The sequence below is a fragment of the Zonotrichia albicollis genome, chromosome 1, assembly GCF_047830755.1.
Source record: "Zonotrichia albicollis isolate bZonAlb1 chromosome 1, bZonAlb1.hap1, whole genome shotgun sequence".
Classification (NCBI taxonomy): Eukaryota; Metazoa; Chordata; class Aves; order Passeriformes; family Passerellidae; genus Zonotrichia; species Zonotrichia albicollis.
Genome location: NC_133819.1, coordinates 106,224,986 through 106,251,926, shown reverse-complemented (window position 1 = coordinate 106,251,926; position 26,941 = coordinate 106,224,986). Strand labels below are relative to the sequence as shown.

Below are 26,941 nucleotides of genomic sequence, written 5' to 3'. Positions count from 1 at the left end.
AAGACATGTCATGAGTCAATGTCAGCTCATGTGGATTTCCCTCCAAACTGGGCTCTGGGCACTCTGTAATCTGACAGCCACTTCTGCCATTCAGCTTTAAACCCCATTTCTTTGGTGTTTGCAGATTAGCTAGTGATGCCTATCTTCCACATTTCCCCCAACCATCCCAAAATAACAGTGGTATTTCCAACCACAGTTAGAGTGAGATATGTATCTGAAGTTATGTATGTGCAGTTGAACTGCGTCACCTACGTGAAGACAAAATAGTTAAAAGTACAGAGACTCGGGCATGAGCATTGAACATAGATGATTAATTCAGCTGAAGTCATGGATGACTTCCCAGCATATCTGTTGTGTTGTGAAGTCATCTGGCAAGTAGTTCTAAAAACGAAAGCCCAGGGACTTTAAAATTCCTCAACCAGTGCAAAGCAAAGCTAAAAATATTCGTCTTACGTAAATACGTTATCAAAAGCCTGCCCATGGATACATTGCATTCCTACACATCCTGATGTATAGACCTTAAAGACATTGTTTAGCATGGAGCTTAAAAGCTGAGTGGAAATTCTCTTACCACTCTTGAGAATGAGAACAGAACTGAGAACAGAGAATGTAAAAAACTTACAGGATTGATATTCTAAACTTGCTTCCCTGAGAAGGCATTAAGCTACACCATGTGTTATTCTATGCTTGACCACTTTCAAATATATCTCTAATATCCCCAACAACAGCCAAGAGGATTTGCCACTTCTCAAAGTTAGAAGAGGGTTTTGTAAACTAAACCCTTTGCTGGTAGCTGCTAAAAATCTTCAAAGAAGAAAAATAAATGCCTTATCCTCCTATCTTCTTGTTTCTTTGTGGGTTTTGGTTTGGGGTGGTTTTTTGCTCATTTTCTGTTCGTTGGTTTTGGGAGGGCTGTTTTGCTTTGGTTTGTTTTGTTTACGCTCAGCTGTGTGAGCTATCTGAATTGTGCATAAATTTGAAAGGTAGTAGAGATGGCTTTACAAATATGAACATTTTTGCATGGAGAAGCAAAAACATATGAGACAAATATTCTCAAAAACCTTACAATCTGAGGAAGGGAGAATAAAAAATGATGACTCTCAAGGGCAGTCAGGGTTGGCAAGGAAGCTGAATGTAAGGTTAGGCTGACTTAAAATCTGATCCATGGAAAGTAAGGTGAATTTAACAAGAATATTTTTTTGCTTTCATTTTAAAAAATTGACTGAACAATATAGCAATGGCCCACCCAAGCTTGTACAAATATACAATTTAAGACAGTATCTCTGTGATCAAGTTCATCATCAGTTCATCAGTCTAAATTCCTCCCTGTTAAGAATCACCTCAATGAACTAATCCTGTAGAAAGTTAGAATTAAATTTAAAATTATTAACTGTAGATTTCCCCCTAATGGGGCCAGAGGAGCACTGGAGAGTGCAACTGTGAACGTGATCAGAGAAATAAGAAAACAGCTCAAATCTCCTTCCTATGCTCAAAAATCAGAGAGAAGACAATATCTCAGCTATCTGTGGCCATGGGAGTGTTCAGAGTTGTATCATTAAAGAAAAAAGTAAAATGAAATAGGTGTAGAAGAAATACAGTTTCCTCCCACCAAATCTGCATCTGAAGAGGTACTCTGGAAACTAATTGCTTGCCTGTGTGGGGAAGTTTTAAAGGAGGCAGAGAGGATATTAGTTAGTAATGTACGGTGTGGGTGGGGGAGTGGGATTCTGAGGTACTGTGTGTGAGGGTGAGAGCACAGAGTTCTGCATTAGTACCAGGGGCTGATACAGTGAAACGTCCCAAGAAGGTGAGGAGGGCAGCAGTGCACTGGAAGATGGCTTTTGCCTTTGAGTTTTTTCTTTCAGGGGAGGGATGTTTTTTTGACATCCATAGTTTCTGAGTCATTCAAGATATTCTGATGGTGGGAGAAAGAGAAAACAGGACAGGATATGCCAATCACAACAAAAAATGTCATTTTCCATATTGTTTGCATGGTGTCAGTGCTCACTCTTGCCATTGTATATCTTTGCTAGAAGATAAACAGTTCTAAGGAGTGTCAATAGATTGATCAATTATATACCTAAAGATAGACTGATTACTGTCTGTACTGTCTCGAGTCATGAGTTAGGAAGGCACTGTTGCTAGGAAGCCAGGAGCAGTGAGATTTCGACTGCAGCAGGAAAACCTGGACACACTGTGCTTCACTCTATGTATCTCTTTTTAAGTTCTCAAAAAGAGCTCGTTTGTTTTTCCAATCTATATATTTGTCTTTTTTCTCTGACAGATATACAGAAAATCAGCAAGGTTAATGCATGATCTTATAATAAAATGTCTCAGCTTCAATTTTTAAAAAATAATTTATCTCCTGAAAAGAGCACTTGCACCCTTTTTCCAAAGATGGTGAACCTTTTCAGCACTACATCTGGCAATTATTTTAATAAGCTGATACCAGTAAGAGGAGAATAACCTGGGGTCTTAAAACTACCCTTATGATCTAAATTGGGGTCTAAATAAGCAGCTGCACTATAGGTCAAAGAAAGAACTCTGAAAATGCAACTATTCATGTCAGTACCTAAATATGAATTTGAAAGTCAATGTAATGTTTGAAAGTCAATGATAAGAATATTTTAAGTACTTTTAGCCTTAAATATTTAACCTTCAGCTCCTTCCAGATATGACCTGTTTTTCTACAGGTCCTATCAGAGAGAGGATGTTTTTCAGAGCTTCTGAGCACCCAGTGATCCGGTCGGCCATGCCTTAATTCACAGACAGCCAGCTTTCCTCAGCAGAAGGCCAAAAGTTCCTCAGATCAGTGTCACAGAAGGACACTCTTATCCTGAGTTTAAAGAGGTTTTTGCATTGACTTGGAAATTGTGATTTTTCTTTTGGCCATGGTACCTCTGCTGCACTATTGCTGTGGCAATAAGTGGAACATGATAACACCTGAAGAGGATATGAGGTCTGGCAGAGGAACCTGGCCAAGGCTGCAAAGGCACAGGTCCCACAGGGCAAAGCTGTAATTTCCTGCAGGAGACACAGATTCTGGCCATTTCCAAAACCCATTTTCCATTGCAAAAACATTTTCAAAGGCAAGGATTGACCAGTCATAAAATATTTTCCCAAACATTCCTTCCCATGTCTTCATTATTTTCACTGTCGCTGATCAAAAACTCCTGCAGATCATCTTTCACTTCTATTATCAAACTTATCTGGAAATCCTCTATAATCTGTGGGATTCTGCAGATCATCCTGGAAAACATTAGTCTACATCCTAATTTGCTCAGAGGCTCTAAAAATCACAACTGAAATAAACAACGAAAGTGGCTGAACAAAATAATTGTCACTTTTGTTTTTATTGTTTATGTTGTGCAACACTGGGATAAGTATTGTAAAGAAGTGGAAAGAAAGAAGGGGTTGGTTAAAGCATAATTTCAAGGATATATTAATGTAGGAAAGTTTTTTTAAACTATGCAAACATGTAAAATTTGCTTTGAAGCACCTTTAGGAGAAAGTGCTGTTTTATTTATTTTATTTATAAAAATTTCCAAACCTTCAAATCATGCTCCAAAACTAACACAGAATGTCTAGATGTCTCTTTTAAAAGTTCCTCTGTAAAAGTTTGAATGTTTTATTGCATCATTTCTTTGAACAAAATTATGAGAAACTAAAGTCAAGCCAAAACAAATCATGTGTAACCTCCACAAAAGTTAATTGGAGTCTGTACATTTATTTTTAAATTATATTTTGTTGGCTCCTCTGATCCAGATGGGCCATAGGCCAAGCTGAATCCCTCAACCTTAACTGAAGCCCAATTAACTAAGATAAATTGTCAAATCACTGTGGAGAGGTGATCAGCATTATTTAATCTTCAAAGCTGAAGCTGTAGGCCAAAATAGGTGTTCCACTGAGTGTCACAGAGCATGTGCTATCAAATACAACACTTCTTTAGCTGAAGTATTTTGTGTCATAGACATCCCCCTAAAAGCTGGGAAATGTCAAAAAATTCCTAGTGTTTCAGACCAAAGGAAAACAGCCTGTGGTTGCTCTCTACACAACATAGATTTTTTTCCCCCCATCTTTTCTCTGAGGACTTAATACTTTCCAGCTAACATTTTTGTCTTTCTTAGACATATTTAACAAAAGTCCCAGTCCTACAGCGTTCGTATTCCAGCCATTTGCTTCAGCTGCATCACTGGAGCTATACAGAGCTGAGTAAAACACTGTTCTTATTTACTTTCCCATGCATAGTTTTTGATGTTTGCAGTCTGAGGTGTTAAATACAGGCATTTTGTCAAGTGCACATCTGGGCCCTGAGCCTGCCCCTGCAAGAGTAACTTTGAACCCAACTTTCTTGCCCACCCCAGGAGCTCAGGTCAATGCTGAGCTACAGGGAGCTCTGGGAGCTCAGGGAGCTCAGACTTTGCCTTTCAAACCTCCATGGGCACTGAGGCACAGGCATTGCCCTCTCCCATGGCACACTAAGGTATGTCCAATGTAAGCCACTCTCAATGGCAGGATTTTAACTCTCCCAGTGCACTGCATCGCTCTTAAACATGAAATACTCCTAGCCAATTTTGAATAGAAGTGTAAATTTCTCTTGTGTTATTTTTAGAAATCAGAGTTAAATGCCAGCTTCTCAAAAGGCTGAGAAACTTTAAAGATGGTTTATCTTTGGCATTGTATCTATGACTATACTACCTCCCTTTTAATTGTAGTTTTTGTCCCATATTTCAGTTATAAACCCATGAAGCTATGAATATCAAACATTGTAATTGGGATTTTTTAGATAAAAAGAAGTTACTATGATTCAAAGCTATAATCTTAGCTGCTTATGCTGTTTATCTCTGTGTCTATCAGGGTGAAAAGCATGTTTATCAGGATTATCTGTAGTATGGAAGGTATTGCAGCTGTCTGTCATGCATTTCAAATGCAGTCTTCTCAGCAGCAAAATCAAAATTCTGCAAGGAGCACATGTGGAAAACTATATAAAGCACCTTTGAATTTAACCCTCAAAAATCAGATTTCACTAACAGTTTCTTATGCTCAAATAACCTACAGTGTACACTCTCTCATTATACAAATATTCACAGAAATTTTGTGTTCAGATTATTCTTCAGTGATGCATAACAGAAAAACCTATGGATGTTTTGCTTTTTCAAAAATTGACAAAACCATGTCTATTGAACAGGGTTTTGATAACTCCTCAATGTTAAAAAGCCTGGGCCCACTTTCACGTACACGTTCTACTTTCACATACACATTCTACATAAAGCCTGTAATGGATTTTTACACAGAGGATTTGTTTATGAGCAATCAAGAATGCTCAGGCTATAGAAAACCATGCTCTTGAACTCTTGGGTGAGGCATAAGGGATGCCAAGGACAATTTTTTTTTTCTATGAAGGTAGAAAAATGCTCTTAAACTTACTTTACCGGTTATGTGTATGGAGCAAAAAAAAAACCTGTCTAGTTATGAAACAGTTCTGTTCATTTAGTAAGAATATTTGCTTTGTACAGAGAAGGTGATAAATGACAGCTGAAGTACTAACATTAATATTTATTTGGATGTGCCCTGGTAGACTAGAAGAAATTCTGAAGACAAAACAAAGTGCCAGCCTAGGTTAATAGTTATAATTAAGTCAAATGTTTCCTTTTCCCTTTTTTTTTCCTGCTGCACCAATGGGATTCCTTTCATCAAGCAAAGAAAAAAAGAAAGCACAATATCCTTCAGTTGCCATACATTTAGAATAGAGTAGTCATCTTCTGCCTATAATGACCACAGATGAAGGTTAGACAACTGGTTTTATCCATGGTGAGATGAATTTTATTATCATTGTATAAATACCACAGCTCAATATCTGAAGCTCAGAACTGTCACTGGGAGCAGAGTAAGTTGCAGATAACTTAGCACTTCTGAACATGAGGTTGTACAGCTCACATTAATTTTTTTTTTCTGAGAAATAAGCATATGCACGTTTTGAGAGTCTAGTTCATCATATGATAAATATAAAATGTTTAAATGCAATAATAAAATTGTGTGAAATAAAAAATCATTTTACAAGAATTTCACCAGTTAAAACTGAACATTAAGTTTCCAGAAGAAAACTAAAACTTAAATTTAAGAAAAAACTATTGTTGTATTTAAAGAGAAGAATTTAAAAGACTGTAAGGTCATAAAGTCAATGTGAAGAAGGAAGATACTCAAGGCCAACAGGGTAGGAAAAGAGAAGGCTAAGGATTGAAAGGGCAATAGAGTTCTTCGAGTTAGCAGAATCGTTGTGTGGACACATTTAGGATAAGACTGGTAAAAAGAACAGAGATTCATAGAACATGAACTGTGGTGTAGGTAATTTGAGAGATCTGGGGAAGGGCAAGTCATAAAAGATGATAATGAGGATGGCATATGTAAGACAGCAAATGTTGTATAATGCAGTACACTACTAGAGAATTCTAAAATTCAAAACTTCTCACCCTAATTACTATTCTATTAATAAGGAAAGACACATCTTAAATTGGTATATGATGTGGTAAAGGAAAGAGCTGCTTCATTTAATATGACTTGCTCTTTGCAAAGAACAAAAGCCTTTTGCCTTCATGATTAAATACTCTTCTTTCGACAAAAGCAGCCAATTAATTGCACTTATGCGGTATTCTACTGACAAAACCCAAACAGCAAATGCTCTCTGGGAGCAGACACTTTATGTAAGAGGAATAAAGGGTCTCTTATATATGTAAAGACAAATAACTTCAGTGTCAACTTCAACTCAAAACAACTCTTCCAGAGTTTGAAGGCAATCATGACTCAGGGAATGGAAGGATTCAAACCCTGACAATGAATCTTATTTGTCAAAGGAGAGATGCAATACAAATCTCTGGAACTGAAACAAAATACATCTGTGAAACATGCCTTTTAAAAAGTAAATACCATAAAAACTTGTAAATAACAAGTATTATTTTTTTCCGTTTCTCCAGACTTTACATTAACAAGGTATGCTAACTCCCTGTCAGAAATATGAAAATTCACCTCTGCTTTCTTTTGGACCTCATATGGGTGAGTACTGATACAACTACTGAGAATAGCAAAAGGGTAGTTTTAATCAGCTCTTTTCTACACCTGTTCAGGACATAATTCTTATTAAATTTATGTTCATTATTTATAGTCTATTGCAGAAAAAAAAATCAAAAATCTGACTGAAATGAGAGGGAAGAGAATGGCATTTTCCCATGCCAGACTTGAATGATATGGAAGGCAATGCTATTGAAAATGCCAGCAGCATATGCTAGCTTCAATTAGAACATGAAAGGAAAATCTGTTGCTAAAATATAACAACATGCTTTGAGGACCATAAATGTGCTTATTTAGAACTTATAGGGTTGAATATCCTTTAAAAATTCTAAATTTTGACATTTTGTTGAAGCAGTTGTTAAGTATTGGTCTTACTGTGGAAGTCTCTGAATGAAATACTGTGTCCTGTGCTTTGCAGAATTTCAGAATAGGTTATCTGGCCTAAGAACCTTTCAGAATAGTCTGAGAAATTATTCATTAAAGTTATTGTATTTTGTTCTTCCATGTCACACTTCCCAGATAATTTCTCTTGGGTTTTATTCATCTCTCTCTCTCTCTCTCTCTCTATCCTCTTCATTAAAATTATTTTTATTTATTTTATTTTATTTTATTTTATTTTATTTTATTTTATTTTATTTTATTTTATTTTACTTTAATCCTTAAATGGTTCTGATCTCAACCCAAGAGGTTTCTTTTTTTCCCAATTTTTTTTTTTCCCAATTTATTCTCTTCCTTGCTCCCCTTGGGAGTAGAATAAATGAGTGGCTTCCTGGTCCTTGCTTCTTGGCTGCGGTTAAACCATGACAGGATTATACTGTGCTGTGTGGCTGTTCCAGCAACAGTATGGGGTCTGTTCAGCAGCAGTGGAAACTAAAGGGAAAACCTTTTTTTGCCTGATACAGTTCAAGAGAAACCAGTGATGCACAATATGATCACTCACCACTGACTACTGCTCAGCCCACCCCTGATCAGCAATCAGCAGCTCCTGGCCAAGTCCCCTAGTTTATATACTGAGCACGAGTTCTATGACATGGAATATCCCTTTGTCTGGTTCTGTTAGCTGTCCAAGCTGTGTTACCCCCCAGATTCTTGTGCAGCTCCCCTCTGGCAGAGCATGAAAAGTCCCTGACTTAGAGTAAGAACTATTTAACAAGAATTAAACCATCAGTGTGTTATTTTTATCCTCTTACTAAATCCAAAACACAGCACTGTACCAACAACTAAGATGAAAATTAACATTATCTCAGATGAAACAAGGGCAAATCTACAGGTTAAACTGATGTGAATCTCATGTAAAACCCTTGACCACTGTTTTAAACCAGGGACAGCTCAGGAATCCTTGTTCCAGTAGTCTGGCACTCCCTTTGATGAGGCTTATTTAATTTATTGGAATTGCTTAGGAGCCACAATCCATGTCTTTGAACATTTATTGTCTTAGACACCAAAAGTGTCTTTGGAATAGTCTCAGACATCATATCTAGGATCAGTACCTGCTATCTAGGATGTTTTCTAGGAAAAACTTTGGCTGATCTGCACAGCTTACAGAAAGATTTTTAGAACTGACAGCTGTCATGGACTGTGGCTTAATTCAAGCAGTCCTGTCGTTAATAGAGTTTATAATACAAGTGAATCTTAATTACTGATATTTTCCTATTATTTTTTATGTAAAATACACACTGTCCACTTTCTCTGTGGTGCACTAATGTTTTGTGATGATAAAATGTCATTTGTTTTTAAAACGCCCCGTAGGAGTCAAAGTAGTCTTAGTTATCCTCTTCCTGGTATTATAGGGAAATTGTCATAAATTTAACATTAATTACTTTTAGTAGTCTAAAAATCTAGAACAAAAAAATCAAATTTGAAGTAATTCAATAATTTTTAAACTTGTCAAGTGACAGAAGAAGTTATTTCTAAGACTGGTTTAATATGACATTGCAGATGACCTTCTGGCCCTAATAGGCAGAGCCTTATTCTTGTCTGCTAACCTCTCAAGCATTCCTTTAAAGACATATTGGAGAGTAAAAACAAAGAAATATTAGTGGGAATATAAACAGAAACTAGATATTCCTGTCTGAAAATACAACAGAATACTTTTAGTCAACATTTAGATAAAATAAGCTCATTAAAAGATTTAGATTTTAAAATAAAATAATCTAGTTTCCAGATCTATGGCAGACAAGACTTTTAAAATATTTACCCTTTTACACAGAGGCATAACACCCCTTGAAGCAGAAGCTGCCTGAACTGCTTTGTAATTGAAAAATAAGTGTGGTCTCTCTCAATCCCTTTTCCTATGGGACATTAGCAATGGTGCTCTCCCCTGCCCCCATTCAGTGGTATAGTCTTTTTGCCTGGTTTTATTTTCTCATTTGCAAGATGTGCGTGTCATGCTAAGGATGCAAAGCTCCTGCTTTTGCATCAGTGACACCGAATGCAAAAATTATAAATGAGGCTAATCAAAAATCATTCAGAAGTCCTTTGCCTTCCCCAGAGAAAAAGGAGCTTTGAATATAATAGTCTGTAGAATATGACTAATGTTGCCATTTTTCTTCTTTCCAATAAAGAAAAAGGAAGAAGAATGTCTTTTGTGGGAGTATATTACCACCAAAATCTTATTTAAAATATAACTCCTGTGTCATATTGAGCTATCCAGATTGTTCATGGTCAGAATGTTGTAGTCAACTCCTGATTTAGGATTCTGGCCTTGTAGTTCACTTTCTCATTACTGTATCCTCAGTGTCTGCTTGGGCAGTCTCAAGATTCTGCTCCCCAAACCTCTGCAAGAACTCCTAGGAGAGAAGAAACAAGCTGAAACTTCAAGCAGAGGATCAGAAAGTCTGCAACTTCAACTGCATGTGGGCTCCAGCCATCAAGCTCAAATTCAAAGTAACATCAGTTAGGAAAACAAAAGCCCTGTTTTAGTGAACATACAGTCATGTTCAGTGCAAATCACTAGGGAGGACATGCAAATCTCACAGCAGATGATAACTCTGCTACATCTTCTGATTCAGAGGCAGAAGAGAGCCAAAGAAATGAGCTTTATAATTTTAAGTAAAGCAGGTTATTCTGTAATCATTTTGGAAGGAAATGATTTTTTGTTACAAATACAGTAAGGGGATGCCTCATGTGCAGAGCTACAAAGACACAAAAAAAGAGAAACAAAGGGAAAAGAACTGAAGTATAGTCAAGCCTAATTAGCATCCAGTGTAAAACACTCAGACAGGTCCCAGCCAAGAGAAGGATGGAGAGGATCATGGCAGCAGGAAAACAGTGCCCCCTTCAAACTGCAGCAGCTCCATCACCAAGAGGGTCTCCTCTCCAAAGGCAGGGCTCGTGCCCTGGGAAGGCAGCCAAGAAGTTGCAACAGGTGGAGAAGTTACCCCAATGTCACTGAACAAAGGACAGAGTAAAATATTGCATCTTTCTTCAAGAAAATGCAAAATTTTAAATACTTAAGAAAACCAATTCAAAAGTGGACAATCAGGGAGTTTTTAGGGAGCTTTATAATCACCATTTTGTCCAGCAGCAAACATTTTGAATCACAAATTGGGATACCACAGGAACATAAGGTAAAGGTTTTGGGGGTTCTATAGAGAAATCAGCAACGCCTTATCTGTATTTGAAGTCATGTTGCTACATCCACTCTGCCCAGGGTTCAGGATGATTACTTTTGTTCTGAATATGTGAGACTGTTCTGTAACCAAGAGACATAATGTTGGGAAATGTTGAAGATGGACATCAATAAGACAACAGAGCATGCATGTGTGTCACGCTATGTCCCAATACCACCAAATATTATGCCAAAATTAGATGCAATTAGAACAGGAATTCTGTAAGGGCAGAAGACAGCACACTGAACCAGTGTTGTGAAAGTTTGCAGATATCCGTGTATTTGTTTCGCGTGAATTAAAGTTGTTAGTCCTTCCCTTTCAGGAACTTCCTATTTCCCCTGGAAAAAAAAATAGATATGGACAAGAAACAGTCAGTCCTTTAATAAGGAGTACTGAGCTGCCTTGTCAGGAGGCTGCAATGACTTACTCTTTTCCAGAAGAAAAATATGTGGGATGAATTAAGACACTCCCTTCCTTCCAGGACAAAGCAGTTTCATGTAATTCATACTGAATATCAAGATGAAAACTTGTCCTACCCTAGTTGTCTTCCTTTAAATTTATGGGAAAATTGCGTGGTGTTCTCAGCCACTGGGAGTAAAATAAGCAATCTGGGAATGCCCAGTGAAGGTTGCCCTAAAATATAAAAATTCTCTCTATATTTTCTCTACATTATTAGGAGAGGGGAATTGACTTGGTAAACTTCATTACCAGATTTAATACTATGAAGAGGAAGTGAATGGATCTCATAGGCAGAAATAGGACAAATAGGCACAGAAGAGACTAAAAAGAAGTTTTCAACCCAATAGAACATGCTTGGAAAAAAAGCCACCTTGGTTTTCATGAAATACAACAGGAAATACCGGGGGAGGAAGAGTACATATAGTTTTATTATTGAATTTTCAAATAATAAATTAATTATTAAATACCAGAAAATATATATGAATCACAGTTGATGGCCACAGCATAAATTTGATTCTGGAACTGTATGAAAATAGCTTTCAGTGTAATGAAAAATTTTGAAATTTTAAGAATTCACACTGAGTAGAAACAAAAAAACTCAAAGACAAAAAATTATGCTAAATCAGCTTGAGTATTTTATAATAATAATAATAATAAACAAAACATAATTTCTTATTATCTTTGTATTTTTAAACAAGAATACTTTAAAACAAAAAAACCACTCGAAATTGTAAAAAAAATGTCATGATCAGACATTGAAATATCACCATATAAATATAGCTCTCATCTGTCACCAAACAGTTTGGTTCCACATGCAAATTAAATAATATGAATCAGCCATGGCCTGTTTTTTTACAGATCAGATTGCGTTCTATGCCATGAAGTAGAGGTCCAGAATACTCCTAGTGGAACATACTTGCATAACCAAAATTAGTTCCACAGATGGCACACTGAAATAGAAAGAGAGAAACATGCTCTGTGAAGGTCATAGAGCATAATGCTAACACTTCTGAGGATGACTTTTTTCAGTAGAGAATGGAACCCATCAGAGGGAGCAGAAAAACCCTGGTGAAATAATTGTGCTGCAGTCCATTTCCATTGAAAATATTCTACATCATAGCATTCATTATAAGCTCCCCCCCAAAATACAAGATCTATCTCAGAAATACTGAGGCATCACATAAAAGAACCTTCTGCCTTAATGAAATGGGTAAAATCAGATATGGCTAGAATGCTTATACAGAAAACAGGCCAGTGGTGCCATTGATTTTTAGTGATCAAAGTAAAAATCAATGGATTAATGCATTTCAGTCTCAGTGAAAAACATTTTATGAGTCTTTCATTTAATACATAGTACTCTAAAATCCAATGGTCCCCTCTCTAAGTGGTCTTTTATTTCCATATGACTAATTAGAAATGTGTTTCTGCATTGTAAAGTGCATCTGTCCAAACTCCAACTTGCTTGAGAGCATACTGGCACAAGCTATCCTGCACAGCAAGGATAAAAAATCATATGTGATGTGGTGCAAAAAATCCTATGAGGTGATCCATTTAGTTCTGCCCATATTTCAGCCTTGCATGTACAGAGTTAGGATGACTGGAGGATATTCATGAGGACTGGGGACTATTTTGTATGATCTAAGTGAAGAAGTCTTGTAAATATAGCCCAGCACTTTTCATCATTCTACATTTCCTGAATCAGGAAAGAGATTCTTTCACCCATGTGATATGTTTTTCTAGTCATATTTCCTTTTATAAACCTGTAAATCATAAAAACAGGAGCATGCAAAGGAAGCAGTTATTTTTAAGTAATGCTAAATACACTCATTGACAACTCTCGTTGGTGTCTCTTTTTCTGTACATCCTTGCTGGATCACAAATAGCACATATAGTGCCTGATTTGGAAGATGCTTGAAAAAGGAAAAAAAGGAAAAAGTAACATTGCATCATTTCAGGTCTGATGACTGTAAAAAACCAATTACTGCATTGCTGATGTATGCATCTAATGTCACAGATTTTAGAGTGCTTTAAGACATACATTAAGATGTTTAGAGTAGAAAAGGACATCCAAACTTATGCATTAGGAGAGCCAGCAGGATTCTGGATTTTGCAAGTAAACGTTTTCATCCTGTTCCTATGAAACAATGTATCCTTCCAACAAACCTTCCATGAGCTTAATTATGTTGCTCCTGAAATAATGGTGTGAAGTACCAAAATAGTGAAGAGTAATTAACCTTGTTTTATTTTAGATTATCTTCTCAGCTCAGAATCAGAAGAAAAATAAACCCTGTGTCTCACTAGAACATCAAGTCAATACCACATAAAGGTCCCTGACAAGAGAAGAAAGTGAAGCACTAAAAAAAGCATGTAGAAAGATAGAACTAATAGTTTTATTAAAATAATACAACAGATAATTTTCTCAGAATAGAAGGTCTTATTTAAAAAGAACATCATTCCAGGTCTAGTGGAATCTAAGGAAAACAGAAAGTAATTTCTTTTAATGGAATGCTTCAGTGGTAAGGAGACACATAGAAAATATTAAGGCTGAAAACAAGCTCATGAGTGCAGAGAGGCATGGAAGTATTCTTTAAGGAGCGTGCAATTGAGGAGCAATGTGGTTCTGTATATCTTGGGGAAGGCCCTGTTTCTATGGTCTCTGCAAAGTACCATAAAAGCACCAGCAAATGAACCAAGTTTATTTGTCTCACCTGCACTGTTAGTAATAATTAAAGCAAACTTTAAGTCCATGTACATGAATTGAACAGTGCAAGGAAGGTTGGGAAGAGAACATGTGAGAGAAAGCAGAAGAAAGCAGCCTTCTGTGGTAAGTCCTCCAGGTACCTCCCTGGACAGCGTCCTCTTTTCTCTTGGGATCTTGAGCAATTTTATTTTCTCCTGATTTTGATTAGGTCAGTTTCTCTAACAGCTCAACAGTTAATTTGACAAAGAAAAAATACCTTCCTGTTCCACTGTCATTTTCACATCTTTCAACTTTGTTCACCTTTTCATGCTGCTGTCCTCAAAACAGGAGCCAAAACGAAGTTCTACCAGGTTCTCATTTGGAACAAGCTTCCATTTTATCTTTCCCCTTGCACATAAAATTCCTTCTAATGCTGCTCAAACGGGAGTGTGCTGGGTTGTGCTTTTGTCACTATAGGACACAAAATAACACAACATGAGCACATACCTCTTCTAAGGGTAAAAGAGACTATTTAATTTCCTACTCTAACATTTATAGATTTCTAAAAGTGACAGTGGATTTGAGGGTGACAGTGCCACCTCTCCAATGACACTGGACAAAGTAACAATCTATTAAATTTTTCCTCCTCTATAAAAGAATGTAAAACAATAAATTATTTATATAAAGCATGTAAGAAAGTTCGTTACAAGAATGTAAACATCAGAAGGCTTAGAAAATCTTAAAAATTCAGGGCAACATGCTTTGACTCTCACAGGAGAGGAGAGTAAGAAAGAGCTGTTGGCTTCAGTCATTAAGCTGTACCAGGACCTGAAATAACCATCTGACTGAATGATCCATAGTTTTGACCACTGAAAACAAGAGTGAACATATCAATGGAAGACAGAGTTCCCCAGAATAGAAGGAGACTGTTATAGTCATCTCTTCCTATCTCTAGTCATCTCTTCCTATCTTGGATTTCACCAAGGTTTTCTCTTTCAAGCTGAAGTGGTATGTAACTTCAAGATGACATTGTGTTTAGATTTGTAATGCAGACCTTCAGTTTTGATGAGAAGATAATCTTATTTTATGCCCACTCATATTTAATGACTTAACAAATTTTATCACAGAAAGTGTGGTGTGAATGATAGAGTACTTCAGTTTGCCAGTAATTTGTGGATTTTGAAATACAGCCTAGTTCCAGATAAAAAGGAGACTGAACTTTTAAAATTTACATCTGAAACTAAAAGTCCAGGAGTGTTGGGCAGAAAAAGATATGATTTTCTTGTAATTGAAATAATTATATTTTACTGTTTAATTTTAAAATGTTATGAAAAAAACCCCAGAATTTTAAAATGAAGAAAGCTCTACCAAGCAAAAACTGAAAAACCTTCATCAAAAATGTCAAATTTAGTTATTTTGACATTGTTGAAACTTTGTCCCTGCTCTTTTAAAATTAAAGCCCAGCAAAAATGCCTCATTTCATTGAATAATTGGATTTTAACAGAGTGACATAATATGATAGAATATGCTTGTGTCTAAGTCTCTCTCAGCTTGTCTCATAAGTCCAGACTAATAGGATTCTCAAAGCAAACACCTAACAACAACCCTATGTAATTATCTGATGGGGACTTTGAAATTTACCTTCCTTACACATGTAAATCCTTCTTTTAATTTGAAGATTAAAAGGTGAAGGGTTGGAAATTTGATATCTACATCGCTCAGTGATTTGAAATGGATATATTAAAGTCTATCTGATTGCATTGTAGCAAGCTCTAGTGGCAACAATGTGAAAAAATCAAAAAAGCAAAAACATAAATGCAAGATCTAAACAGTAATCTGAATTGTAGGATAATCCAGTGGTAATTTAACCCTCCCTGACACTACAGTAAGGAAGTGGTTTTTTCCAGGGGTAGCATTTAAAATTTGAAATGCCTTATAACTCATTTAAAAGCAGTATAAGGTACTGCAATTAAGTCCATGTTAAGATCTGCACTTACAACATCTGTGGTACATTTTAGGAATAAAACATGATCCTAAATTTGTCCCTGTAGAAGGAAGAAGTCTATGTATAATATATACATATTCTAGTATATTTTACAGAAGACTTTGCATAATATATATTACTGGTGCAGTGGAGTCCTTTTGATTGTTTGCTTTTAATGTATTTTGCTTTATGTGTCCTAGTAAGCTGTCCCAGCTCAATATGCCATGAACCTCCTATAAAAAGTCTCCTGGCTTTTCCTCTCTGTCCTTTTTGTATAGGCACAGATAGCAGGCATCTCCCCACAGCTGTGGCAGCTCTTTGAAACCATATTACATTTTAACACTGAAACACAAAGCATGTCCTATCCCCCCTACCTGTATTTTTTATTCCTGTTTCCATGCCAAGCACAGACCTCTGGCAGTTTCAGTCAGAGATGTTCTCCTCACAGCATCATTCCTCCCACCATGTTGTATCCCTTGCTGAAGTGAAGTGAGTTCTCCTATGCACTGATGTTTTTAGGGTAGGTGTCTCCAGAGTGTAGATGCATTTAAAATTACTGTCATACATAGCTGAACCTGTCAACAAATGCCATGCCAGTCACACAACTGAACTGCAGTCAATTCCTCTCTGGCCTTTATTTACAAACTTTAATTAAAGGTGTCTGTGGTCTGTGTCTGCCAAGGTACTGCATCATCTGGCTCTTGGTACAATCAGACTTGGAATTCCCTCTACTGGAAAGTTCGTCAAGAGAAAGTGTTTTGTGGTTGTCTCAAAAGTAAACTTGCACAGGACTGTTCATAAGAGCTTCGTCAGCACCTGCTGGGAATTACATTTTGGAGACTCCTGCGCCTTTTTTGCTCTCACTTGCACTCATCAGAGCCTTCCACTGTGCTGCACTGCCCAAGACAGCTTGAGTGGGATTACATTAAAATTTTTGGGGAGGGAAGTATTATAGAAGAGACGCTTTTCATCTTGTAAGACTGATCTATACACACACGTGCCTCCCTGCCCAAAAAAGAACCAAACAAACCAAAGGAGCCCAAGCAGTGGGCCCTAGAAATCTCAAAGTTAATGGCAGCATTTTAATATATTGATGTTTCTTTTTTTCCTTGTTTCTTTCTACATTTCCTTTTTTTCTAAATTAAAAGCTCAACATTTCCCATGTGTCAAAAATCCCAACATTTCTAACAAACTTTCAGTATAATTCTAAGAAGATGGATAGAAATATAACAGCCAAAACTATTGGCACAAAAAGTGAACTTACTGAAGAATTTGTTGTAGATGTTGAATTATAGTGAGTAAAGGTAAGAGTTTTGTCTTGGAGTGAATGTTACAATAGCTGTAGAATTGTTCAGTTTTCATATTTATTAAGAAAAAATATTGTGTATGGAGGGTGATCTCTTCAAACTTAAAGTTTAAAAGATCACTCTGTTGTACCGTTAAAAAAATATGAAAGGTAACAAAGCTTTCCATTTTTCATGAGTTAGGAAAAGTTAGCAAAGAATAAGTCAAATTGATGAATTAGCATTAAGGAATTTGGAAGTTACATTTACTGTGCTTTAGTGTGGGAAAAGTTCAATGCTAATCACTTTTGTGATTTTTCTCTGGGGAAACAATTAATTAGTATAATTTATTTCATTCAACTAAACTATAAACTAACATGCTAATAAATAAAAATGAAATTAAGTCTTCTGAAACATGAAATTAAACTAACCCCTTGCAGCTAATACTTGAGCTGGCTTTCAGCATCTTCCTTAGGAGAAAAACAGCAAGTTTATGCTATGCTTAGGGGAAAATTGATCCTGTAAATGGCTAAGATTTCTTTTTGCTTCATAGTTGGCCTGGCTCAACAGGCTCAACAGTCACTCTTCTCTTTTTATTGATAAGGTCGCTCTCTTGGTAATCCAATAAAGAAAATAGGAAGAAGAAAATATGGAAATAGTTATTGTTTTTCTCTGTCAGGTTTAAATATTATTATTTTTAACTAAAAATTCAAATATTAAATCAAATTTAGTACCCACAAATGACTGAAATAATCCTTGAAATGATATTGACTCTTTCTGTTCATCAAGAACTGTTGGTTCATGAATACCATTATTTTGGAATGGTCTTTTTAGGGACCGAAAATGATTTTTGGAAAAACACATTTCTGTCAAGGATGTCTATCAAAGACTTGGTTTTTTTTCAGTAAAGGGGTTGAGAGTCAGTAACCAACCCTCAACAAAATAGCAGAACAAAGGATCTCAGAGGCTGTTCCCTCTGTGATGGATGATGTCTTATTATGGATGATTTCACTTTATAAATGTGATAGCTTTTTTTTAAGCCAATCCCTTGGAATATTTTGCAATTACTGTTGTAAAATAGTGATGATGATGATGATGATGATCATCATCATCATCATCATCATATTATTATTATTATTATTATTATTTCTAGAAGAATAAGAATATGTATACTTTTTCAATGCTTAAAAAAGCTGTCCAAAGACAGCATTCTGGGAAGCAGGAACAACTGGGTGTTACGGTTCTGTCAGGGTGTTGTGTTTTAAACCCAGACATCAGCCATGCCCCATGCAGCTGATCACTCACTCCTCAGCCAGTAGGACTGTGGAGACAATTGGAAGGGTAAAAGCTGGAAAATTCATTCTTTGAGATAGAGTTTCATAGGATAAGCAAAAGACAAAAGGGCAAACAAAGCAAAAGAAAGAAAGAAAAAAAAAAAGAATGAATTCACTGCTTCCCATGGGCAGGTAGGTGTTCAGCCATCTCCAGGAGAGCTGGACCCATCATGCATAATAGGGACTTGGGAGACTAAAGCTATCACTCCAAAAACCCCTTTCTCCTTCTTGCCTCCATTTTATATGCTGGGCATGGTGTCATATGGTCTGGAATACTCCTTTGGTCAATTTGGGTCCCCTGTCTCAGCTATGTCCCCTCCCAACTTCCTTGCCAGCGTTGCAATATGAAAAGCAGAAAGGGCCTTGGCTTTCCATAAGCCTTGTTCAGCTCTTAACAAAAGCAAACAAAGCAAAAATATCTCTGTAATATTAATCCCTTTGCTAGCCACTGTGAAAAAAATTACCCTTGATCACCATGAAGAAAATGATCTCTGGAACAATGAGAATGACACACATAAACACAAATTATGCTCAACATGCTTCCATCAACATTATTTCATATTTAGGGAAATGCAATTTGGTAGGGATGCAACTAGGTGAGGGATGCAGGGAATAGAAGTCACCAGCTTTCCATCCCAAAGCCCTTCAGAGTATTTGCTTATGACCAAAAAGCAGCCTGAATGTGAAGTCATGGGTGAGCTGCACAAAGGTGAGGTAAACTGAAAGAATGCATTTAACTGCCAATTTTAGCTCTGTCATTATTACCTGGAAGATCTCATCTGCCTAATTCAATGTCTTTAAACACACTAAGGAGAGAAGAAAAAGTAGGTTGTTTCATAAACTTATCTTCATCTGCTGGTGCCTGATGGGAACACCTTTCTGTATTGACAGATTGTGTTGCCAGAAAACAAAATCTTTTAAGCCTACTTTATCTGACTTAATTTTCTCCTCAGTTATTGTCTTATAAATCAGAATTTATTATCAGGCATCTCATCAAAAGAAATGCTAAAAATATGAGCCAGGCTTTAAAAAGTATTTCTGCCTGTGATTTTAGAAAGGCAGATGGGAATAGTTATTGGAGTGAAAGGCTTTTTGGTCATCTCTTCCCCTTCTTTGACACTGCAGAGTTCTGTGTCACAACCCACTTGCTATGTAAACTTCCAGTCACCACAGCCCCCACCTTGACTGTTTGAAACAGCAATTTTGGCATTTTCTTAATGAATTTATCCCTCCTGCAACTATTCACCTGTTTTCCTCTCATCAAGCACTCATTCTGACTGTTTCTTTTTACTCTTTTTTCCCTGCATTAGCTATAAGCTTTTTCCTTTATGCCTCAAGTATCTGTATTCACGTATACATGCACAGACACATTTATACAAATATAGACTTACAACTATATACAACTGTGTATCAACAGGTATAGCTGAAAAACTGAAATGGCTTTTTGTGGAGAGGAAGGGTGGCAGAGTTTGGGTCTGTAAATTCAAATATCCCTGCCCAAGCTATACAGTCAATATATAATAATCCAGATGAGCAAACTTAATTTATAGGTTAAACCCAAATTCTGCCAAGGGAATCTGAAATATTCCTAAATTATGATAAAGGGAGGATTGGACAGGGGTGGAAAATGCTGGGAATTAGGTCCCAGCATTGTGATTTGTTTACTGCAATTTGTTTTCTATGAATATCATAATCTAATAGCAGTCTGCTGAATTCAATAAGTTTACTGTTGTGTAAATAATGTGTGCATTAGGTGACAGGGGCACAGTTCAGGTCTCACTTAATCTTTAGCACGATTAAGATTTTGCTTTCACAAAACCTTAATGTATTAAATTCACATCCTATCCATATGGACATTAAAAGAACAAATCCAACTCTAAAAATTAAATCCCATGACAAAATACAACAGCAACAACAACAATGACAACAATATCTTGATAGTTTATGGTAGGAATTTTTTTAGGTATCATTGCTATTTCTGCTATGCTCACAGATACAGAAATAAGTAAGCAAATATGATTTAGTCTGAGTACTCCTAGGAACATTTTTCAGCCATTTTATGGGTTCGAGTTGCATGGTAGCATGTGCTAAGAACAGGACATCCATCCTTGTGTCCTATCCTTTTCCACTACAGATAATTAATAGACATAGACCATAGCTCTTGTTTACATTCTTTGGTTTAAGGTCCACATGAAACAGCTGACAGTAGATTAATTAATTGTGAATGATTAATGAAATAGTCATTGTAATTAATATTTTGTTCTGTCCTGTGATTTTTCCTTTCAGATTTATAACCCAATGAAGACCAATCTGACTTCAAGTACCTTTTCTGAACTTAAAAATGCAATCAAATAAGAAGAAAACCAGCAGCTGCTCCCCACTGAACAGTAATCACCACATTAAAAATTAAGCTAAGCAATATTCCATTCCTGATATAAATATCAGTCATCTTCAGCTTCATTTCTCCCCCAAAACTCACTAAGCAACCAGGCCTTGCAGCAAACAGTGACATGAAACAGTGACATCAGATTAAAATGCAGAGAAATATTCAAATTCCTAAAGCTTAATTAACAAAAAGACAACAAGAAAACATGTTTTTTTTCTTTAAAAGAAACCAAGACAAATAAACCAAGTGGTACAGTGGCAGTTAGCTCTGACTCATTTCTTTAATAAACCTACCTAAAAAATGTTTCTGTGCTTTCCTCAGCACAGTGGGGGGACCAAAATGTCCCTGCTGGTCCAAGCACTGATGACCAAGGGATCCTGTCACTAGTGTGACACATTGTCACCCATGACCCACTGACTGTCACCATCCAGGGATGCTGAATCTTGCAAAGCCAGAAGCCAAGCCTCAGAGTTACTGGCTGTGCCCTGACTTTGTGGACAGTCCCTGCATTCCCAGCAAACTCATGACTTCCTTCCTCCTCCCACCAGCCTCTTTCCCTTCCATCCACCGTGCCCTCACTCCATGCTTGCTGTCCCTTCTGCGCTGATCTCTGCCACCACACCACAGTACTGTCATTATTTCCCTCTACTGGTGCCACAATCCATGCACAAAGTCCCACATTATGCTGTTGCATATGATTTCCATCAAGAGATTCTAATTTATTTTTCTTTTTGAACACAATGTGAAACATTTCTCTCAGTTTAGCTATTTCATTATTGTGGCTGTAACCCTTTGGCCTGTACACTCAGAACCTGTCATTCTTCAAAATGGGTAACAGACCTTATGTTCCTAGCTATTGGTTTCCTAGAATATACATGTTTTTCCTTCATTTTCACAGCAGCCTCCAGTGTCCTGGGCAATGTTCAACATCTGTTATAAACCATTTCTCTCAAAAAATGGCTTTATACAGACCAAACATTCAAATGTTGCCCCTAAAGGAGAGCCTGTTGGTGTTAATTCCATGCTATTTATGCTCAGGTATCTGCTAGGAGGTTATTGTCATTTGGGGACTTGCTTATTGCTCTTCCTGGAGTATGAGGTTTTATGGTAAGTAAAAGTTGGCTTTATGGATATCTTAAAAAACAATCTGTCAAACAGAGGATGCTATACCCATATCAGGTAACAGCAATCCACACATTAAAAAAGTTAGTGAAATAAAGTTTTCTTGTATCAATTCTATTATTATTCTTTTGACCAAGTTGTATAATTTCTAAAATTAAAATTGTTACTACTAATAATGTTTTGGAGATTTGCATCATGTCTATTTCAACTATACTGATGATGTTTAACTACAATTAAAATAAGTGACTTGTATAAGCTTTCTTTCAGTTTACTTCTAAAATCTTCATGGATCACACCATAAAAGTGATATATAACTAGTTTTCTTCTATAAAGTTTCATGTGGAATATTTGCAACATTGAAAATAACTTCTGCAAGTTACTAATTCATAGTATCATTAAAGAAGAAATAGCTGGCAAAACCAGGCATCCTTAGTTTTTTTGTCAATATGGATCTTAACAAGATTCCCAAATAAAGGTAAAGTTTTTTTGGTTACGATGCAAATCTAATTTTTTCATTGTAAATATTTCCTAGTGTAGATCAAGCAAAAATTTCATCCATTATATTTTTTTATCAGTAATCTCTTCCCTGGACCATATAATATGCAGTTGAAATTCTGATCCAGGCAAAATTCAGTATGTGATCACTCCAGCGACATATTTTCTATTAAATAATCAGCAGGTAAAGTGCAGAAATAGTTTTGTCAGCAGGCTTTCCTTTTTCTGAGCGCCAGGTCAGAGCTATACTTCCTTCTGTTTATCTTCAAAACTAAATGTACACAATCATCAAGAACAGTACAGGGAAAGGCCATAGAAATTATCAAAATGCTGAAAACTTTAGGTGCAGGAAAAGATTGAACAGTGATTCTTCAGGCAGGAGAAAAGCAGGTAAGCTCCACAGTTTCAGGACAGTAATTTGTATTTCTCACATCTGTGAGAATTCCTGTAACTATGAGAGAAAGAGAAAAATGTTTTTCCCCCTCAGAGTCTTTCTGCTCTACTTCTTGCAAGAAAGTACCTTTGGGAGCCTGTGCAATTGCTGGTGAGAAGCAGCCCATGCCAGAGAATGGTCTGGGTAAACTCAGAACAGCTGCATGCACACCCTGTCTGGATCCCCAGGTGTTCAGCATGGTCCTCCAGATAAATCTGAGCCAGGAGTATTCCAGTGAAGACAATAAGTTAGCTGGCACAGTCAGTCTGTAAATCAGGATTAGATCTCATCTCAGGAAGGCAGACAAGTAATTTCTTCACCAGCAGTAGAAGGGAAAGCCACAGTCTGCTCCGTGTTTGGCTACCACCTATATAATTGTAGCAGTTCTTGTTTATTTTTAAAAGCTGTGAAAAGTCAGTCTCTTTTAATTTGAGGATACAGGATCAACTGTTTTCCTGGCAGTTTTCTTGCTTAAGAGAATATAATCCTCTTTAATTTTGCTTGATATTCTCTAACTAATAATGAGACTCTTTTTGAATCACTAGGTATCAAGTGACACAGAAAATCAAAATATTCACCATGGGAGTAGTAGGTTTTCCGTTTAAGTAAATTTTCCAGCTCTGATGTGTCCAATATCTGATTTTCCAGAAAAAACAGCAGCATTCTGCTCAGAAATGGTGAATCCAAACTAGAAAATGTGCAGAAATGGTTACAAAAATTTTCATAGGGAAGAGAATCTCCCTTCAAATACAGAAACATAGCTTTTGGAAGGATATGACTGCATACCACAATGTATTAGGATTATGAATACAAGGGCTAGGGGAGAACTGTTTGCACAAATAGGATAAATTATGTGGCAGTTTTATGCTACTTATTTTCAACAATATGCTAACAACATTAATGAAATATACAGAAAATGTTGTCCATATCAGGAATGAAAAGAAATGAGAGAGACGTATCTATTGATAAGCATTCAGAACAAAATGTTGAGCTTGTTTATAGGAAAAAATGTCGGAGATGTATTTATTGGATGAATTTTGGGCAATGAGATACATACTTACATGGGCTTCTGTTCTTTAGGGACCTAATGGGGGGAAAGGACTTTGTACACAGGCAAAAATGTATTTTGAGAGAGTAACTTTGATAGCAGTGAGGTATTTGCATCAGCAGTGCCCAGGACTACATGTGAACTTGTTTCCAAGGGAGACAGGATGTTTTCCAAGAAGAATATCATCACACCTTGAAATAGCAATAGACTCCCCTTGCAGAGTAAGAGAGAACAGCCAAGAACAGCTTGACCTTTATGGGGGCTGTTAGGTGATAAAGCTGCATTTATTTACCTACTTGCTCTTGGTTGTGTAAGAGAAAGCATGATCCCTTATTTGAAGAACTTTGCACAGACCCCAAATCACAGATACAAAACATCTGTTTGCCTTCAGACTTCATCTATAAACTCCAGCAAAGACTTCTCTTTGCTAGAAAAGTGCTTTGGCTTTTGCAGCTGCTCTTTAGGAGTAGCAAACCTTCGTGGCTGACAGCAGGCAGAGAAAGCACCGAGTGCTTGTTTGTGTGACTGCCTAGGGAACACAGACTTTTCACCTGTCTTCTGATGGGGTTCCTATGGAGTTAGGGACCTCACAAAGCAGGTAGCACTCAGAATCCTGCACTCTGAATGAAGTAGAGCATGATGTGATGCATCTTTACTTATCCTTAACAAAATTTATCTCTGAGACTCTAAGGAATTATAATCATATCTGTCTAAATCAATTGTCTAATTGTCTTTCCTTTATGTACTTGCATATAAAATAAAGGTAAAATAATGTGTGAAATCTAAAAATAACTTACAGTGAACTGCAGCCCCTTTAAACCATGCATAAAATAGGGTAATGTATAAGCTATGGATTACACTGGCTTCTTCAGCCTTGGCAAATGAGGGCTGAGTTGAAAAAAAGAGAGAGGGCAACATTCTCCTTAAAAAATGTGGACTTAAAAACAAACAGGGGCTCTGGGGCAAAGCAAGCACAATGAAATGTAGGAGGCAACTCAGTCCTTCTGTTCCAGGACAAAATGTGCTCTGTTCCTTCCTGGAAGAAATTTTTCTGGCCTGGTTTAAAAATTCTCAGGGCAGGAGGTTTAGCATCTTCTGCAGGGAGCTTGTTTCAATGTTTCACCTCCTTAACAGATAAAAAGGTGTTTCTAGTCTGCAACTCACTTCATGGTTGAAACAGACAACCAGAAACAGCATGAGAGGATGGATTCAGTGACACAAGCTGAGTTTTTGTACAGACAGGTTTTCATCTATCTGAAATGGATGAATTACTCGGAGTAAGAGCAAAGTGAACTGAGTTCTTGTCCTGTCCCTCTTCTATATACCCCTGAAGTTCCCATCTCCTTCATGATCTCTGCGGCAGACCCTACACAGTATAAGAATGTGAGAGTGAGCCCATGAGGTCAGGGCTCCTTCCAGCCTTTATCCTCTCCCCATCACCTGCAGCATGTGCCATATGAAGAATATATGACCAAGGCAAGTGCACACTGACATGGCCCCCAGGGAATCATTTCATTTCCCATCAATCTGTATTTCAGTGAACAATGGTTTGAACTTGTGGGATTTTGTCATTGATGCATTTTTCTTCCATTAATTAAACTTCTTTCGGAGTGCCTGTGCAACATCCTTGTAACAATGTGTTTCACGGCTTCACCACGCAGTGAGTGGATAAATATCACAGATTCACAGCATCATAGAATTGTTTGGATTGGGAGACCTCAAATATAATCTAGTTCTAACCCCCCTCCCATAGACAGGGATGCCACTAGATCAGGTTGCTCAGGACCCCATCCAACCGGATCTTGACCTTGTATGGATGAGGCATCCACAACTTCTCTGGACAGCCTGTTTCAGTGCCTCGCTACCCTCTAAGGAAATATCCCCTTTTTTGTTGTGATCTTGCTGCCTGTTTCTTTCTTCTTTCTTCCCCTTTCCTACAGAGGAGCTACAGCTTCAGGAGGTTGGCAGAAGAGAAGAGCAGAGTCACATCTAAAATAAGGTAGGTTTGTCTGTTTTCTTATGCTGAGCTACCCTCCACAGAGACAATAATTCTCTTGTCATGCCTCTTGCTCACATAAAAATTTCCATTAGCCACTTATTTGCAAATAGAGGTATTTCTGATATGACAAGATATCTTTTAAGGATGTATGACTGGGATATTAGTCTTCTTCACCTTAACAACAAAAAGAAAACATCTATGGTATCTTCTTCATTGATGGCCATCTAAGTCATAGTTCGGAAAGGCAAGAGTGTGTCTGAGACACTTTTAAGCCTGTTTAGTCATGGCATTTCTGCAACCCATGCTTATAACTTGCGGGAAGTGGCATGTGAAACTAGACTTGCAAAGCAGAACGGGTACAGCTAAAAAGATTCTGCTGTGATTAATGGCTGGATTAATGGTTTGACAAAGATGGCTCAAAACCCAAAGAGCGTCTCCAGAAACACGGGTCCAGAAGTCACGGTGATTCATTGTCCTGGAGGTCAACGAGAGTCTAAACATGTGGTAATCAGTTCTGCCTGTAAGATTGCTGTGGCATGATGGAAAACTGCCCTTCCATCCAATTCACCTCTGACCATTATCAGAGAGGTTCAGCTACAAACACAGATACCTCACTGTTGACTATAGCAGCTGCTGAATGGTTGGGATCACACTTAAGCAGCTAACTTTGGTATTTTGAGGTTAGGAACATTTTCAATTTTTTTTTAAGCAAAACTTGGCCATGCATCTAAAAGAATGTGAGTTTTGTTCTTTCTATTTGCAGAAGAAATCAAGTTTTTTTGTATTCTCTTTTGGCTGTAAACCCATTGGAAGCCTGAATTCATGAATAATTTAAAATTTGAATTGCATCTGCTTTACTGTAAGTCTTTCTCTCTATGCACATTATGATCTCACCCAGAATTAAGCTTGCTATGTGCAAGAAATAAAAAGAAACATAACAAAATTATGTAATTATCTCAAAAACTTAAAAGTTATAGATTTCTCATAACTGCCTTGACATTTTCTATAAACATTAAAAATCATAGGACTAACTTTATGGTTT

General features: G+C 36.9%; 1 long non-coding RNA gene across 1 annotated transcript; it reads left to right on the top strand.

Moving 5' to 3' along the window:
- Nucleotides 1-1,516: 1,516 nt before the first annotated feature.
- LOC141725364 (uncharacterized) lies at nt 1,517-21,005 on the top strand. Its single transcript, XR_012577232.1, has 3 exons — nt 1,517-1,628; nt 6,972-7,050; nt 20,703-21,005. It is a non-coding gene; the product is annotated as an uncharacterized LOC141725364 (long non-coding RNA).
- The last annotated feature ends 5,936 nt before the right edge of the window (nt 21,006-26,941 follow it).